At 40.3% G+C, this 11,097-nt stretch overlaps 1 protein-coding gene and 1 long non-coding RNA gene across 17 annotated transcripts in view; both read left to right on the top strand.

Moving 5' to 3' along the window:
- The window catches only part of LOC143270246 (uncharacterized), a 35,374-nt gene extending 33,876 nt beyond the window's left edge, over positions 1 to 1,498 (top strand). Inside the window, exon 2 of the long non-coding RNA XR_013047374.1 lies at positions 174 to 1,498. This is a non-coding gene — a long non-coding RNA (uncharacterized LOC143270246). The remainder of the gene's footprint in view (positions 1 to 173) is intronic.
- Slc8a1 (solute carrier family 8 member A1) overlaps positions 1 to 11,097 on the top strand; it is a 358,680-nt gene that overhangs the window by 155,836 nt on the left and 191,747 nt on the right. The gene's annotated exons all lie outside the window — the stretch shown is intronic.

Here is an 11,097-nt window from a genome sequence, read left to right as displayed (position 1 = left end):
GTGGTTGTAGCCGGGCGGTGGTGGCGCACGCCTTTAATCCCAGCACTCGGGAGGCAGAGCCAGGCGGATCTCTGTGAGTTCGAGGCCAGCCTGGGCTACCAAGTGAGCTCCAGGAAAGGCGCAAAGCTACACAGAGAAACCCTGTCTCGAAAAACCCAAAAAAAAAAAAAAAGGTGGTTGTAGGTTCTCTCCAAGACCTGTGACTTCACTCACCCAGGCAGTTGGCTGTGTTTCCAGAATCAGGCGTATTTCCCTCTTGCTGTACTTGCGTTCAGTTCAATTAGAGAGCTCTTGCCAATTGCCAAGAGATGAGCATCATGATTGCATCCCTAGGATTATTGTGCCATGCTTTTCACTGTTGAAGTTGTGAGGTTTCAACAACATGGCTACCTAAACAAGACTTGAACAAGGATAACACCGACAGACATGTCACCATGGGAGGGGGGCATCTCACAGAACCCCAACCTTAGACAGCGAACTACAGGCAACTAAGGAATGCTGAAAGGAGGAGAAAATTTTATTCCTCAGGAAAGATCCCACCAATTATCTGATAAATTCTCAATCCCAAAACGACCTGACACAGACTGAGCATATTTAATTTATATATTGATGAGTAGAAGTGTGTGTGGAGGGGTCTGTAAAAATAAAAAAAAAATACTGAGGCCATGAACTTAAGAGAGGTACATGGGGAGGATTGGAGAAAGTAAAAAAAAAAGGAGGGGGAATAATATAATCATATTTTAATTTCAAGCAAAAAACAGTTTAAGTGTAGAGTAAATTACGGTTCTGCATGACTTTGCAAAGCCCACTCTCAGTGTTTGCTTCCTTCTTTCCTGCAGCTATCTAGACAGAATGTAATGAAAGAGCCCATATCACATTTATCTGCTCAGCCACTGGCCAACTTTAAGCAGGGTATTCCAATCTGACCTGAGGCACGTGTTTCTGCAAGGCTGCAATTGCAACAGAGAGTGACTTTCAGGAAGGGTTATCCTGTGATTTTAGTGTATACTAAGAACTGCACAGACATGAAGAAAAAATGCTGGTCCCACATCTTGGGTATTTGTTTAGTCATGAAAATTATATTGGTTTTTAAAAATCAGACACAGCCTATTGTGTGGCTTTGTGTTGTATAGCAGTACCTCGTTGTCCTTACCTCAAGCTTCTTTTGTAAGGCAGATATTTGGTCTCAGCAAAGTTAGATCCACAGGTGTCTCTATCAGATCCCAGACTAATATGCAACTTAACTTTTAATTATTTGCCATTTCAATTATTTTATATTCGTGTTTTATGTTTAGAATGTACAATACCTTGGTTGCCATATCTTAGGTCACAAATAGGTTCAGGTGAGCGTGGGTAAAGCATTGAAGGAACAGAAAAACCAGGTGAATCTACACTGAGTGGTATCACCATCATTGCTGGGTTCTAGAACCACTGCTGCCTTGCTGAGAATGTGCTGGATGGGGTGGGACTTTTGTATTTCCTGCAATTTTTTTTTAAACAACAACAACAAAAAAAAAACCCATGACTTCCTTAATGGGTTCCACTTACTATCAGGTACTTTTCTTGAAGATCCTTGTGTGTGTGTGTGTGTGTGTGTGTGTGTGTGTGTGTGTGTGTGTGTGTGTGTATACGCATTTTGCCTGTGTATTTGCATCATGTGCATGTCTAGTGCACATGGACGCCAGAAGAGGGCATCAGATCCTTTAAAAAATTGTAGTTACATATGGTTGTGAGCCATGATCTGACTACTGGGAACTGGACCTATGTCTTCCACAAGACCAGCAAGTGTTCTTAACTGCTGATCCATCTCTCCAGCCCCAGGTACTTTCTTAAAACTAGTAGAATCTAGAATCATATGTCAAGAAAAGAGAACTACTCCATGCGACTAGGTTTCCTGCGGTAGCAGTATGACATTAACAAAATGACATCACTGTTTAGAGTGACAACTACTTTCCTGGAAGATAACTCTTAATACAATTTTGCAACTAAGATGTAAATATCAAACACCATTCTGAGAGAGTAAATCTATTTCCTCCCATTCTCGTCACTAAAGTGAAAGAAGAGGGGAAAAAATACTTTAAAGTCATGAAGATGCTCCACAACGTCATGCCCATCGCATTGAGTATCAAGTCGACACAACTGTTGGCTTTTAAACAGTTGCTTTCTTTCCATGCCCCCCCCCCCCCGCTTTCTAATTGGGGTATGTGCGTATGTAACAGCCAGAGATTACCATCAGGTGTCTTCTATTGCTCTCCACCTTTTTTGAGGCAGAATCTCTCACTGAACCTGGAGCTCACAGGTTAGTTTCGACTGGTTTGCCAGCAAGTTCCAGAGATCCTCCTGATTCCACCTTCCCAGCACTGGGATTACAAATGCACAGGACTGCCCAGCTTTTTACATGGCTGCTATGGATTGCAACTCAGGTCCTCATGCTTTCAAACCAAGTACTGTATCTTTTGAGACATCCTCCTGCCCACTTAAGGCATCTTTAAAACCACTATTTTTTGAATATCTATTTGGTAGATGTATCTATCCAGACGCATCTCAGTTGATATATTTCCATCTGAAGCCAACAGTGCCAGCCCCAAGGCTCAGATAGTAAAGGTATACAGCATCAAAGAAAAAGTCCTTGAGCTGAGTTTTAAACTCATATCACTGTCATCAAAAGCTGTAAATTTTATTTTTCATTGAAAAGGAAATATGATTAAGAATACTAAGGCATCCTAAAATAGATCATGCTGGCCAAGCACAGAAGGTCAGGTTCGAAATTCTGGTGGGCCATCAAGAACCTAACTGCCCTTATCTGTGATAATATCACAATCCATGGAGCCTCAACTAGTGCCTGTTGGATTCCCAGAGGAAAAAGTCAGTTTAACCTCCCGAGGGGATATGAAGCTATTTTTCAGAAGAAATCTTTGGCAAACAAGATTTATCTGGAACCCTAAAGAGCCCTCTGGCCTATTTTTGGCTTTTCTGGGATACCCAGAACTGACCTTATGTGATATAAGGCATTCTGTGCTAGGCTTTTATGTTTTATTATTTTTTTAAACTAAAATGTCACTATGGATTTCAGGCAAGAGTAACCCTTTTGAGGTCTTTTGTTGACTTGGCCATGTGTTCATTCATTCCCTGTTTTGTTTAGTTGTCTATGTCTATAACGTATTATATACTGATGCGATGGCATAAATACTCCTCCAAGTGGAGTAGATGTGTAAACAATCACAATGCAGTAATTGTCCTAGGGATGCTCATATGCCTTTGAAGTTCCACCCAAAGTAGTCTGGGGGGGGGGGGCGGGGGAGCGGGCACAGTTACAGTAGAGACTAGAGGAGAGGAGAACATGGTCCATAGCAACCTTTTGCCTCAGGGACCATACTCTGTTGTCTGGTCTGATTTGCAAATCCCAAATTGTGTGAGTTGTAGATTTACGACACCCTTTGGAGAACTTTCTCCTCACCCCTTCTTACTTATTTCTATACAGCACCCAGTAGAATCTTCCTGACTTCACTCACTGATTTTGACTATTAGGTTTTTTTTGTTTGTTGGTTGGTCTGTTTGTTTGCTTTGTTTGTTTGTTTTTGCTTTGCTTTGTGGTTGTTTTGAGACAAAATATCTTTACGTAATAGCTCAGGTTCTCCATGATGTCACAATCTTCCTGCCTCAGCCTCAAGGTACTGGGATTTGTGGATATAACCAGTGAAATGGGCTCTTTGGATTTGTTTTGCCCATGGACCCGTTTTGTTTATCTTAATATGGCCAGATTCCCAAAGAGCCTGTATTCTTCCAATAGAGCCAGGGAACCTTGCAAAAGACAGAGTCCTGGAACTTAGCCTCGTGCTGAGAAGAATGCTTGGTTGCTTTTCACTCCCTCCTCAGCTCCGTAATTCCCATGCTTTGACCAGGAAGGGCAGTTCTTAGGCTGGCCTCGGGGTCCTTGCTATTCTTGCTCCATTTAAAGCTATCTCAGTTTGGAGAGAAGATACTGTTCTGTTTCTTCACCTGATTTTTCTTTTTGAAAATATAATCAAAAGGAAGCTGAGTCTCTCACATTTCTTATCCTGTCTTCCTGGTTATTCAGCCTAGTGTTCACATGAAATGGTAACTATGGCAAAGTTTTAATCATAGTGGCAGATCAGTTGCCTTTGTTAATTTACTGGAGCATGCTTTCTTAAGGAAACTTTGGCCGCATTTGAAAAGCATTGAGTATATACTAGGGGTGAGTTCTCTTGTTTGTGCTTTGATATTCTGGGAGATAGACAAATGTTCAGCTGTTATTTCTTTATAAGTTTTAAAATTCTGAAACAATAAGAATGAAAGCCACCATGTATCTACCTACATATTGCTAGCCAGCCTCCCTTTTTAAAATGTATTTATTTATTTTTCTATTATCAGCTTGATACAGTATAAATTCTTATCCTAATAGTGAAATGTTTCATTGGGGCTTGCCCAGTAATTGAGTAAAACCAAAACTTAAGCCACAGTCATCCTAGCATCCAGCTTCCCTTAGTGGGAAATTTGTTTAGGTTACAGAATGTGGTCATTTATAAAATTGGAGCACCATTTACCCATCTAGAGGTGGAGATCCATGTGCTTGGGCTCAGGCCGGACTGTGAGCTGCTTTTTACCACTCTTTCAGCATACTGAGAGTCAGTTACTATGTTGAGAGGTTCTGAAAAATCCATTAATATCCATGAGTTGATATCAACTGGATTTTTGGCTAATGGAGGGATGGATAAACTGAAGGCCCTGGTTCAGGACAATGGGAGACAAGTACAGGAGCAGGTGACATGAGGCCTGCCCATCCCCCTTTTCCAACAGTAGGCCAGAGCATTCGTTCTGAATGAGACCACTGCCTGGCTGAGGGAATGCTTCAGCAAATCTTCATTTTTATTTTCAATATCCCAGATATAAATCGGATCTCTTTCTTTGCTATGATGCCATCACCTGCCTGGAAAAATAGGGCATCATTTTGATCAATGGTTTGAAAATTTTGCTATTATAACCCTCAGTTTTGTTTAGTCATATTTATGGTTGAATAAAAATGATTTGGGGGCATTTTAAGGACATTTTTCTTAGAATGACTTCTTTCCTTTGAAAACATTTCAGGACCTACCTACCTTGTTTCTCTGTAGCAGAATTGTGAGTAATGTTAATGTTACTGGTACCAATAAGATCCACATTTAATATTTTTTTTTTTTTTTGGTTTTTCGAGACAGGGTTTCTCTGTGTAGCTTTGCGCCTTTCCTGGAACTCACTTGGTAGCCCAGGCAAGCCTTGAACTCACAGAGATCCGCCTGGCTCTGCCTCCCGAGTGCTGGGATTAAAGGCGTGCGCCACCAACGCCCGGCCATTTAATAATTTTAATGCTCATATACTGTAACCTAAGTTGCATTAAGAAATTTTACATTCTAATATGATATCAGAACTATGCGCATTGGCTATAAAATGTTGCCACTATTCAGGTCTGTGCCCTTGAACTGTACTGAAGTCATCTACATATAAAATGAAATGGCGGTTTCTGTGATATTAAAGTGTTGAGAATACTGGGATGGGTTAAAAGGTACCAAAAAGCCTAAAATGATGCTCCAAACATGATGATTTTTCTTCCCTCCATTTACAGCATCACGTTGTCCTGGAGCTCAGGGAAAATCATTAACCTCTCTCAACATTGTTTCAGGCACCTCCATAATAAGGCATTGGAACCACCTCTAAGTCTCCTTTACACAAACTCCAGACTTTTTCCTTTCTAGGAGCATTTTGAGGGTAGTGCAGTGCAATGCAATGGAATACCCATGACTATGCATGTTCATATTTTGTTTGGGGATTGTTTTACCCCCAAATAGAATACAGAGGATGATGACATGTTAAACAGGTCTTTAAGGGTCAAAACTGTTTTATTTATTCTTTACACCAGAGAGATGAAGAAGATAGACAGAACATGTGTATATATTTTCAGTATAAAGTGGTATGAGCTCAGTGGAAGACCTGGGTCTTAAATAGAGTAAATAGACATTAGTTTGTTGTTGTTGTTGTTGTTGTTTTCATAACACCGGTTGCTCTACCATTTTAACACTGGCTTAGAAATGAGGAAGCCTTCTATCTGAACACACCAATCTTGTTTTATAAGATTGTGTCACAATTTATCATTGTACTGAGTCACCCTGTAGTCCAGTTAGGAGCCCTAAAATTCTAATATAACTCAGAGTCCTTAGGAAAGTGAAGTAAGGAAAAGAATGCTGCATGTTTGTGTCAGCTCACATGGAATTGCATACAAAAGTAAACAGAGGCTGCTTTGCATTTTTCTTTCTGAGAAAAATCTCAGAAATTGAAGGAAAGTACCTTGTAAGGTTTTTGTGTGTGCGTGCATGCATGTGTGCTTGCGTGAGTGCGTGCGTGTGTCAAGGTGTGTGTGTGTGTGTGTGTGTGTGTGTGTGTGTGTGTGCGCGCGCGCGCATGTGCTTTATCTTGTCATTTTGATCCAAAGTACTTATGTAAAAACATATGACCTTGTCTGATGACAGATAACATTGAAAAAATGAACCAATTTAACTGTGCTTCTGAAAAATATGAAAATGACAATATTAGTGCTTCGTTAGGGTAGTCTAGGATTGTAAATGCACTTCAAGGCACTGTTTAGCAGGTTTGAGAATTCCTTTTCTATAAGAAATCTGGATACATTTGACCTTTGGATTTCAGCCAACTCTGCTTTCCTTTTCTACAGCTTGCTTGGACTGTGTTCCTAACCACTTTTTGGTTTCCTGTCTTTTTCCTTGTCTAGCATCACTATGTAGAGCCGAAGCATAAGGCTAAGAGAAAGGGCAGAATAAGGAAGTTTGAGATCTTTTTGCTCAAATGGACTCAGCCGATAAAGATACGCCAGCAGGCACAGGGGGAAACAGGTATGCACCCACGCATGTTGGGGAAGAGAAGATAATCATGTTGCCACTCAAATTGAATTATGTGCAAAGCAAAGGGTAAATGCAGAGTCAAGACTTGCAGCCTCAGAGTTCAAAACCATTTAATGAAAACCAGAGCCTTTTACCATCCTCAAAAAGCATTTCCTCAGTTGCCAATTGAATGTGGGCCTGCAAGGAGAATCACACAGAGCCAGCCCATGACCTTTAGGAAGGCATGAAAAGTTCAGAAGTGAAATTTTCTAGTTTTACCAGGTCTCCACAGAACATCTTTAATAAATCTCTATTTGGAAAAGCCACCCTAAAAGAAAATAACTAAACTTAATGCAAAACCTGCACTGTTCAATGTCATTGGCTAATATGAGAGTCCTCTGATTTTTTGATATGGTTTCATTCTTTTGGAAAGGAGTGCTCTGCTGTAGATATGTGTAAATGGTGCACAGAAGTGATGAGAAAATGCTAATCATGGAGGAATCTTGTGTGTCTGTGTTTTAACTAAGTTATTCTATGGACTTTCTGTAGAAAATGAAGGTAGATGCAGATAGACGGTCCACTGTTTCCTCTCTACTGGCAATATAATGTGGGTGTAAAGACACCTTTATTAAACCTGTCTTATTTTTCAGACATAAAGCTTACTAGATAGATAGCAGTTACTCAGTTCTTTCCATTGTTCTTTCAGCATCCACGTACTGTATTATTCTGATATCACATATGTAGATCAAGTATATGTCATTTCAGGGGAAATATCAGACAATGCACTCTTATTTTCCAATCTTATTTTTTATTTCACTTTGTTAAACGTAGTCAACCTTGTCTGTCGCCTTTACTGGCTACTACTGGTTTTATGCATTTGGGGCATTTGATCCAACAACATAAGCAGATTTTTTTTTAATGTAAAACCAAATTTCAGGGAAATTTTGCCTAAAGAATGGCAGGAAGGTCTGGCCTTGATAAGGCATTGCCATTAATTCTCATCATTTTAATGTGTTTTCTTTATCAGTCTCACTTCGGGCAAAAGCTGATCCTATCATTGCCCTGCCTCTACAATGGAGATGGATAAAATGTGACTCCAACCAACGGCATGAAGTCAGAAACAGGTCTTGGGAATAACCCCGAGTCTGATTAAACAGGGCTGCATAGTCCATTCATTTAAAAGCCAGACTCCTTAAGATACCGCATTGGAATTTTAACGTCTTTAGCTCCACACCCTTTTCTGATTTAGAAACATTAGTTTATGTTTCTGACGTTTCAGAGCCTGCTCTTTAAATAGCTTGGCTTTCATTCCCCCCTCCACCTCCTTCTTTGTTATCAGCTCAGTACTTTCCCAGGGTAAATGATAAATAAAGCTGGAGGGTTGGTTATAAATTTCTTTCTTCTTTGTCCCCCTTTTTCTGAGACAGAGATTTAATACACTGTGCCAGGACACCAGTCACTATCAAATGGAAAGGGACTGGATTAAAGACTCTGGTAGCCTGTATGTCTTCCCCCCCCCCAAACCTAAGCAATAACCTGGTAGAGAGAAAGAAGAGTCTAGATCAAGAATGAGACTCTGAAATACCATGCTCTCGTTAGCTACTTGTTAGCTAAGTGATGAGAAGTTTTGGTCTGAACAAGAATTCCAGAGCTGACAGGAAAGAAAAGCCATTGATAAACTCTCCTCCTCTTTGCCCATACCCTCTGCCATATAAACTGTTGCATGAAGATGCTGCTGAATAGTGTCTAAAAGCTTGTAGAGTTAGCAGTTTTTCTGCCCCCCACTTTTGGAGCATCAAGATGAAGTTCAGCCTTTGGTAAAAGAGATTAAAAACTGTAAACACAGTCAGATTTACTGAATTTCTTAACCTTACCTTCAAAAAGGGAACATTCTGGTTAATGCTGCCCCCAAAATAAACATAAATAAAGTCTGCCTAGCCTTTTTGGATGTGATGATTTGGGGTGGATATAAAGATTTTGCGAGGCTTCAATGAATCAGAGCACAAGAGAGTATTTAACACAAGGGAAACTATATAACCCACATTTCTGCTGGCTGTAAATTCATATCTATTTTCAGTAAATAGACCAGGGAGGGTTTGTGTCTGACAGGGAGATGGAGAGACAGAGACAGAGACACAGAGAGAGACAGAGAGAGGGGGGAGAAGAAGTGGGGGAGAAAAGGTAGAGGGTATGGTTTATGGTGCAAGGAGACAAAAATTGCTATGTAGATTAGGTTCATGGCAAAAAGGAACAGGGGCGATCTGGCATCTGCCAGCTAACAAGACCCACTGAAAGTTTTGGTTACACAAATGACTAATTCATTTGCTCTGAGAAGGTAACATAGATTGGTTCAGAGTGTGGGTTGAAGTTAGAGGTAAGGAGATGAATAGGGTTCCTTGAAATGGTCTAGTTAAGAGATTTCAACTTGGAAGCCTCTGTGAAGCTGGGCCCAAACTTGAAAACTGATATAATATTAACCAGGATACTAAAGAGATCACAGAGATAGTGGGTATGCTGTGATGTTTGCAGGTGTTCTAAAGATCACTAGAAAGGGTCAGATTTGAGCAAGTTGGATTTTAATTGCAAACGTATCGTGAGACTGAGAAGTAGGATGGAGAGCTTACTATAGAGAATTGTTGAGGAGGGGCTTTCTGCTATTAAGTAATGGCTGAAGCCAGTCAATCAGGTGTCATGACCTTTAGGAAGAATATACAGAAAGAACAACTTTGAGAAATGTTCTCAGAGATGCAGTTGGAGGATGACAAACTTAGAATAAAAGAGCAGATGGACCAGAGTTAGAAGAGCTGCCCCTCTACCCTACTGAGGTTGAGTCACATGTCATGGAATGGAGAAGAGGGTGTTTCAAAGGCTTCTCTGAATACCTATGAGGAATGACAGAATGAAATCCTTGTTGTTTATGACTTGTCATTGCGCATGTCAAAAGCTACTTACATAGTACTTGGGGTCACACAGACTTCAGTGGGATGTTCCTTTGTGGTTCTAGCATTACCAGCCTGGATTACTTCTTACAGTCATAAGGATTCTTCATTCTCTCCTGCCAAGTGTGATCTTCCTCTTTTTGTCTAAGTCCATGGAGTTAAAGTAGTAGACCCTTTCACGTAGATGTGTCTTATTTCTCCTACTAGATGGCGTGATACGCTTCAGGGCCAAGGTTGTACTTTATACACACATTCATTTCAGCTTCAAAGTCTAGAGAAGGCTTTGCTCAAAGAAAGTATTAAAACTATTTACAGTGCTGCAATATGAAATTCACTAACATACCTGGAGTGTAATAAAGCAATTACTTTCTCTGATACTTAGAACCTCTTCTGGGACCAAATTCTGCAGAATAATATGAAAGGCAAAACTATCCCATGCACCAACACACCAGAGTTCTTCCAAAGTAGTTCCAAGATCCGGGATCACAGCATCATATTAGAACTGTTCTATGAGTGTAAATATTGTACTCAAAATTAGGCATGTAGCCTAAAAACTCTAATGAGAACGGCTTACCTCAATAGTGCAGAATGTTCTTAGCACCAGTGAGACCCTAGGTTCAAGCCCTAGCACAGCATACAAAGAAGAACAATGATTGTAAATGCGTATGCAAAATCCTTTACCAACTTAGACATAATATTTTTTTTTTAAAGAAGCAAGGCACAAAGTTACTACCCACTGTGGTTTCAAGTGGAAAATATTTGAAGTATGTCAAAATTATAAGTTTTAATAGAAGCTGGAATGCAAGCAGTTTATTTTTTTAATTGACCACATGGCATTATTGTCATGGGTCATCTTACATAAATACAGTGTTCTGTCTCCCATGAAGGTCTTAAGACTGTGCTCCTACACAGTCTTAAGGCTATAGGGGGCACTGGGATTTTCTATTAATGAGATGTGGCTTGGGATCAATACCTCTGTACTCCCTCAAGATCCTTCCCTTGTTTCTACAGTCAACAACTTTCAGGTCACTTGTTAAACCAAATGGATCAAATATTAGATTAAGGCAGCATTTAGGGTGCAGGCCCTTCTGATTAGCTAGAAGATGTCATCTTCAAACATTTGAGTCACCAAAGGGTACCAGGAGCCATAAGTGGCCTGTAGGAACGATGGCCATTTCCATTAGTTGCTCTCAGCCATCACTTCAGTTCATAATTTTGGAGAAAAGGGACCACCTTGTCCTCCTAACTTCTGGCGGTTCACAAGTTCAATG

This window comes from Peromyscus maniculatus, chromosome 22 (assembly GCF_049852395.1).
Source record: "Peromyscus maniculatus bairdii isolate BWxNUB_F1_BW_parent chromosome 22, HU_Pman_BW_mat_3.1, whole genome shotgun sequence".
Lineage (NCBI taxonomy): Eukaryota > Metazoa > Chordata > Mammalia > Rodentia > Cricetidae > Peromyscus > Peromyscus maniculatus.
The sequence above is the reverse complement of the archived record's forward strand: the minus strand, read 5'-3'. Positions and strand labels throughout refer to the sequence as shown.